We start from the raw sequence: 8,375 nt of genomic DNA on the forward strand, positions 1-8,375 counted from the left end.
TTGGGTGGGCAGGGACTGTCCTTCCAGACCCCAAGACTCAGGTAGGTGTCTGGCTGGTCCATACAGTAGGTAAAACAAGGAGATAAAAGCATGTTGCCTGTACCAATTGCAACTCTGCCCAGGAACCCTTTCTTGTGTGGTGTTGTGACAGCTGGATCCAGGGGATCCAGAGTCGGGGAGGCTGCCTTCCTGTAATAGGCTTGTTTAAGTCTGTTTGTCCTCTGAAATGGAGCCATGAAGTCCCTCTGTCTGCAGACTCCAGGGACTCCTGGCTGTCACATAGTCTACCTCACGGAGACGGAGACTCCTCTCCAGTGGCTGGAGTCTTGGCAGGTGGTCACCTGCCCTGGACCGAGGGTTGAGGTGCATGGTATGGACCATACTGCCTCAGGAGTCCAGTGGGTCTGCTGCCAGGGCTGTGTTTCAGGTGACATCATCCACTTGTGGACATTTCTGCTCCTCTATAGGTTGCTCTTTATGGATGGTGTCCAAAGAGGCCTTCCCCACCCCAGGCATGGCGTGTGGCAGGCCAGTGCTATGGGAATGTGTGCTAATGGACAGCACAATCAATAATGCATCTCAAAGATCAATGGTTTTCTCCAGCCACTTGAGGTGCTTCTGGAGGCAGCCTGCCCTAGGAAGGCTGGGGGCCCAGTTTCCTTCATCTTTTGACTCTTTTATTGTCTGAGGGGTGAGCCTGAAGCCAGCACTCCTGGGCTGGGGCCTTCATCATCCCCTCCAGGGCATCCCCACTGTACCCGGGTTAGCTGTGCAATGTCCTAAAAGGCAATTTGGAATTTGCTTCCTGAGTGTTGTCATTTAAAGCCAATTGCTCCCTCATGGTTAGAAATTGCTGGGTTCAGAGGACTCTTGGAAAAGGTACCGCCTCTGATTCCCTCAGGCTCCCTGTCCGCCTTGTCTCCCATCGTGAACATGATTGCCCAAGGTGGTTTTGGGGGAAAGCAGCTGCTAGCAGGGCGGCTCCCTCCCCCTTCCTCTCTTCACCTCCCTCCTACTTAAGTTGGGGAGAGGGTCTCATCCTGTATCCCAGATTGGTCTATGGCCTGATTTCCTATTTCAGCCTCCTGACTGCTGGGGTCCAGAGTGTATTTCCAGGAGTGACAATTCCAGAAGGACCACTAGATGGTGGAGGTACTGTTGAGATTTACTGAGGCCGAGGCCGAGGGGAGGGTCCTTTCTGTCCCCTTGGCTGAAAGCCATCCTGAGTTTGGCAGCTGTAGTCTGGGCAGCCTGTCTCTGCCATCTCCGTTGAAGATGTGGTTTTCCCGGGTGACTCAGGGTGTGGCCCATAGCTAGGCAGGTCAGGCAGGGGAGAGGTTTGCTGGATCTCAGTGCAACTCTCTTGCCCGGAGGAGAGGCAGAAAGAAGTGGCATTCTTTGGGAGATACGGTTAACCTGGCCTGTCCAGGGGTGAGCCGCTGGGCCTCCCCCAGAGCAGACACCAAGAAAGGAGAGCCTTGGGAAGGGCCTGGCTGTTTTGCTCTTGGGCACTTGCTTTCCAGCTCTGACCCTCCGGAGTCTCTTTGCACTTACCTGGGATGCTACTGGCACCGATGCACGTCTGTCGCTGACCCTGGACGGGTCAGCAGCCCCACCCTGCTTACTGTAGGTTCCTGTCAGTTGGTTTAAACTGCCCAGGCGAGCCCCGATCGCACCTGTCTTCTGAATGCTTCTAGGGGCACCTGGAGATTTCAGACTTCCCAAAGCCTCTGACAGGAGTCCCTGTCAGAGCTGGGTGGTGAGACAGACATTTTCTGAGTGACAGTGGTGTGAGGGCTTTCTTTATGACTACAGTGGGTTGTTGTTACTGCAAGGGCCCAGGGCCACTAAAGGGCGCTTGTCATCTGCCTCAGATCAGGGAGGGGTAATGGTGTCTGTTGGGGGCAGGTTAGGGTCTGGGTGAGGGTCCTTGGGCTTGCTACTCTTTTCTGGCCTCTTGGTGTATACTGTTAAAAGTACTCAATAGTTAAAAGTGAATAGTCCCCGAGGGCTGTGCTGCTTGCTTATATGAAGAAGCTGCTCCAGGGTTTGCTTGAACCGTCCTGTTTACACAAGTAGGCACTTACGTACGGAAGTGGTCTCCTGTGTGTATACAGATAGCACATGTGTGTCTGTTCCCCATATGTTGTGTTAGTAATGGTCCATTACTAACCTGGTCTCATGGACCTGGGCCAGGCATTGCCCCTAACAAGGGGACAGTCCTAAGTGCGGCGGGAAGCTGTGGTTAGTAGTAGTGTGCTGGTGGGGCCCGAATGCACAAATGTGTGTGAGCGAGTGAGTGAGTAGCAGAAGTCGGTGTGGAAGTCTGTGGTATTTGTGTAAGGATATCAGATTGACCCGGTAAAAATGGAAGCCTGTGTGAATGGTGTGTGTGTGTGTGGAGGGTAAGTGGGTGTGCTGTGTGGATGACCACGTGGAACACGAACGTAAGCATATTGTGAGGGTGTGTGTAGTGGAAGTATGAGCATGTGTGCACACCTGTAGTGCAGCTGGGAATGGACACTTGTAGTGGGGGAGCATCTTCCATCTTCTCTCTGGCCCCTTCGCATCACCGGCATCATTACTCTGGTGCGTAGCGCCATTTTTAACTAAAACAGGGTGGCTGAACAGTCCTGTGAGGCAGAGTTGATCTAGTAACTGGTGACTGTCAGCCCGGAGGCACGCAGCACACACTGCGTGGACGGTCGAGGGAAAAGGAAGGCTGGCAGCACCAGTGGAGTAGTGAGAGCTCTTTGTGATGCTTGGGATTGTGTGTAATTTAAACCTTATGAATTATTTATTTCTGGAACTTTCCAGTCAGTATTTTTGGACTGTGATTGACTGGATAACTGAACCTTCCGAAAGCAAAAGGTGCAGGGTGAGGTGCTCTGTTGTACTCCATGTGTCTCCGCCTTAGCTCTGCCCTGGGCTCTGAGACTCTGCGTGAATCCTGCTTGTCAGTGCTTGGGGCTCTTTGATGCTCAGGAACGCTTTATTGGCCAGTCGTACCGTGGGTGGTTTGCTCATCTCTTGGTGGCTGTTTGGATTGTCTCTTATGGAAGGGTTAGGGGCTAAAACTTCACAACAGAAGGGCAGACAACCAGCAAAGCACAAGATGGCAGAGAATTCACAGATGGCAGAAGCCCATGGAAAGATGCCTGGCACTGTTAGTCAGAGGAAGATGTAAGCCAAGACCACCACGGGACCCACCTCACACTGCACTAGAATGGCTTTGATAAAAGGGGTCTGGGGATAGCAGCTGTTGGTAAGGACCCTGAAAAAGTGGAACTTTGGGACATGGTTGGTGAGGGGTAAGATGGCTCTGCTGTTTTGAGGAATTAGTGTGTGGAGGGTTTTTGGAAAATTAAACACATAGAACCGAATTTCCTGTGATCCAGCGATTCCATGCCCATACCTAAACGAACTGGAAATAGGGACTAAACTAAACAGTTTATAGCACTATTCACAAGACACCAGTGCCTCTGTGCATGCAATGGGTAAGCCAGATGTGGTATGTGCACACGAGAAATATTAGTCAGCCACAGGAAGATTGGATCACCTCTATGTGTTCTAATTCAGGTGAACTTTGAAACACTAAGTGAAAGTAGCCATAGTTAAGGTAATGTGAGCCATGATTCTTGTGTATAAAATGTTAATACAGACCAAGTCATCAGTCACATACAGACACATCATCAGTCACCTGGCCTGCTGAGATGGAATGGAAGTGACTGCTTGATTATATGGGGCTTCTAGGTTTTTTTAGAGCTGTGGATTGAACCCACACACCCCCTTTTTCATGCTAGGCAAGCACTCTGCCAAACATTATGCTACATCCCTGTCTTCAAGCTTTCCTTTTGAGGCGATAAAAACAGCATACTAGCTGATGATAGTTGTGTGATATTGTGACTGTATTACAAGATACTTTTAAACCTGGAGGTGGTAGTGTGTGCCTTTAATCCCAGAATCCAGGAGGCAGAGTCAGGCCTGTGAGTTGTAGGCCAGCCTGATCTACAGAGTGAGATCCAGGACGGCACAGCTAGAATTACACAAGGAAATCCTGACTCCAAAAACAAACAAACAAAACAAAAACAAAGAAAGCAATGGGAGCAGGGAGATTTCTGTGAGCTTTGGCACATCACTGCTATGAGGACCATTCCTGAGTAAAGGCACTAGGGGATTGTAGCAGTTGACTGATAGCTGGGAGACTACAGAGTCACTAACAGGAGGGTAGTGTATACAGTGTGGATACACTGGGCAAAGGGTTGTGGCCCCTGCTCTGATCAGCCAGAACAGCATATTGCATAACCTTGTTGAGTCATTTACTCTGGAATTTTCCATTTAGCATTTCTAGACTCTGGTTGAAGGTGGGTAACTGACACTGTGGTAAGCCACAGATAAAGAGAGAGTTCTATATTGCTGGGTTTAAGATTTGTAGCTTTCTTCATGGGGCAAATGTTTTTGCGAGATCAATATCAATTTTTTTCTTGAAAGTTTGGATTTATTAGTGAAGCCATCAGAGCTTGAGGTTTTCTTCTTGGTGGGGCTTTTAATTATGAAATTGATTTCTTACTAAGGCTCTTAAGATTGTCTGGTTGTGCTAGGTTGGGTTCAGATAATTTGAATGATTTACTGTGGTAAAACATGAGTATAGTCAGTTCACCCGTGAAAAGTTCCATTCTGGGGCTTTCAGTAAATGCTTATGGGATGATTTGAAAGAAAACGGTCCCCAAAGGGAAGGGCACTGTTAGGAGGTGTGGCCTTGTTGGAGTGGGTGTGGTCTTGTTTGAGGAAGTTGTCACGGTGGAGGCGGGCCTTGAGGTTTCTTTTGCTCAAGCTACACTGAGTGTGGCATACAGTTCATTTCCTGTAGAACTCTCTGCTTCTCCAGCACCGAGTCTGCCTACACACTGCCATGTCCCACCATGATGATAACGGACTAAGCTTCTGAAACTGTAAGGCAGCCCATTTAAATGTTTTCCTTTATAAAAGCCACAGGGTCATGGTGTCCCTTCACAGCAATAGAACCCTGACTAACACAGCCTATCACGAAATCATCACCTGAGTTCCAGAATTCCATAATCTTTCTTGGGCATCCTTGAAGTCAGATCACACCACTGCTGGCAGCCAGGGTTTGGTTTCTGTTCTTATAGAGGTTTCCAGGGTGTCAGGGGAGCATAACTGACAGTTTGTAGTGTGGAGTCTGGCTCCTGTTACTCCTGCACTTATCTTAGCAGTAACTAGGGTGATTGGGTCCATGTGTAAAAATGGCCAGCGGGGTTGGTAAAAGCACTTACTGTGCAAGCACAATGACCTGAGTTCTGACCCTGGAACCCAAGGGGGAGGAGAATGGACTCCTGTTCTCCCTTGACCTCCACATGTTCATCATAGAGTGTGTGTGTGTGTGTGTGTGTGTGTGTGTGTGTGCGCGCGCGTGCGCGCACATGCGCGCACGCATGAGTGCACACACAGGCATACACAAACACACACGTGAACACACACAGACACACACAGACTCATACACAGAGGCACACAGACAGAAGCAAACACACACAGACAGACACACACAAACACATAGACAGACACACAGACACAGCTACACACAAATAAAGGTGGGATCAAGGCAAGAATAATCCTGTGGTTCATGGTGGCTTTTGTGGGTGACATGGCCAGTGCTTTTTGCCTATTCTGTGGAGTCCCCGCCTCACCTGAAAACCTGGCCCAGCTCTTCCCCCACCCTTTACAGATGAAGACCTTGAAAATAGACAGCATAGGAAACTTATTCTTGGGGTTCCTCAGCCAGGAAGAAGAGAAACTGAGATTTTGGCTGGGACATTTGACTTGCATCCCCAAGTGCAAGCATCCATGTGTAGTGTCATTCATAAGTTGCCAGACACCTTTGTGTTGAGACAGGGTCTCGCTGACCATGGGGCTTGCCAGATTAGACCAGGTTGACTGGCCAGCAAGCCTGAGGGATCCATCTGGCTCTATCTCGCCAGAGCTGGGTTTACAAGCACATGCTATCATGCCTGGCTTTTTACATGGGTTCTGGGGACTGAAATTCAGTCTTTGTGCTCACAAAGTAAGTACTTTCCCAACCATCTCCCCAGCCCCCTTCATTGCATTTTATTTTAAAAAATGTTTTCACCTTGTGGACAGGATCTGTATAGTCAGCATGCATGCACTGGGTACAGTGCTCTCAGCATGCATGCACTGCATACAGTGCTCTCAGCATGCATGCACTGCATACAGTGCTCTGAGCATGCATGCACTGCATACAGTGCTCTCAGCATGCATGCACTGCATACAGTGCTCTGAGCATGCATGCACTGCGTACAGTGCTCTCAGCATGCATACACTGCGTACAGTGCTCTCAGCATGCATACACTGCGTACAGTGCTCTCAGCATGCATGCATTGCATACAGTGCTCTCAGCATGCATACACTGCGTACAGTGCTCTCAGCATGCACGCACTGCATACAGTGCTCTCAGCATGCATACACTGGGTGCAGTGCTCTGGTTTCTACAGTAACCCACTATGATCAAGCTCCTTCATCCAGGTTTTCTCCATGTCTGGCTCATCCTTGGGCTCTCAGGTACTTCAGACACTCAGAACCTCCAGCAGTGTCTGGGCTATGCAGACTTGGGCTTGGACCATGCTCCAGAAACTAGGTCACAGCATAGCTCTGAGCAGGCGGAATTGGATCTCTGTGTTTGAAAACCGAGGGCAGCCAGCGGCTTGGGTTTCAAGTGTGGAATCTGGAGAAATCACTAGCTCCCTCCTGCTGCCCCTGTGAACTGCTTGCTTTGTCTGTCATGTCTGGCAAGGAAAAGACCATCCATCCCCAGGGTACTGTCAGCCTGGCTTGCTTTCCCCCAGCTGGACCCAACCAGGGAGGTGGTCAGAGCCCACCTTTAAAGCAGATACCCATCTCAGCAGAGCCCGTGGGGAGTCACAGATTCCCATTTATATACAAGCATCCGCTTGTGACTCCATGAGCTGGTGGGCATGGATTTTATTTCAGCCGGAAGAAACTGTCATGTAAAATGAGCAGAGTCATTTCTGTTGAGGGGTTGGGAGGCTCCACACAGGCATCTCACTGTGAAAATGACAGGGACTCGGGCTGGGGAGATAGCTCACTTAGCAGGAAGATTTGAGTTTGATCCCTAGAACCTACATTAAAAACATAAATAAATAAAAACGTTCTCCTGGAGAAGGGGTGGATGTAGGTGGCCCTGGGGCTTGCTAGCCAGCCAGCTTAGCCTGATAGATAGTCCAAGGTCCCAGTGAGATTCTTTATCTCAAGACACAATCTGAACAGTCTGACAAGGTACTTACTACCAAACTCGGTGACCGATGGTGACCTGTGTTCCATCCCTAGGACCCACATGGTGGAAGGAGAGAACCAACTTCCAAAAGATGTTCTCTGGCTTCTACACAGTGATAAATAAATAAATTATAGCATGAAATTTTTAATTAAAAGATGGATGGAAACTGAGGAATGACATCCAAGCTTGACCTTTAAACCCTCTCTCTGCCCTAACATGCGCGTGTGCTCGCTCATGTGCACACACAGACCCACACATAGACACAGACACGCACACACATACATATACACATACACACATAGACACACGCATATACATACAAATACACACACAGACATACATACACAAACACACATGCAGACACAGACACAGTCACACACATATACATACAGACACACACAGACATACACAGACACAGACACACACACAGACAAAAACACACACATATATACAGACACACACACATACATACATACACAGACACACACACACACACACACACACACATACACACACAGGAAAATGTTGGGGCACAGAGGACTTGGCTGTATATGCTCCCTTATTTCAGAGGGGAGTCAGCAGAGACTCTGTTGCTGTCTTCTGAGTAAATGCTGGCATCACCAGGGTGTTTCTACCTGGATCATTTGGGTTGGACTCTGCTGAAGCATTTTCTCACACTTACGTTATAGCTGCTAAAGATGGAGAGAGGCTTTTCATTCACCAGCCTGAGGTGAATGGGGTCACCAGTGCCACCCTCCTATGCAGTGGGCTGAGGGCCTCTTTGTTGCTCCGGGACACAGAGCATGGCTGCTGCCACACAATGCATTTTGTAGTGGCTTTGACCATGGGTCCTAAGTAGAAGGGTTACCTCCTCACGGAGGTGAGCTTCAGTGCTGGGGATCAAGTCTTCCAGGTGCAGGGGGCTTACAGGCATTTGCTACTTACTGTGTCTGGCCTTTCACATGGGTGCTGGGTTGTCTGAAGTAGGGCTTCAAGCACTTTACCCAACGAGCCATCTCTCCAGCCCCTTTGTGGTTTGGCACATGGA

Source organism: Phodopus roborovskii, unplaced genomic scaffold, assembly GCF_943737965.1.
Source record: "Phodopus roborovskii unplaced genomic scaffold, PHOROB, whole genome shotgun sequence".
Classification (NCBI taxonomy): domain Eukaryota; kingdom Metazoa; phylum Chordata; class Mammalia; order Rodentia; family Cricetidae; genus Phodopus; species Phodopus roborovskii.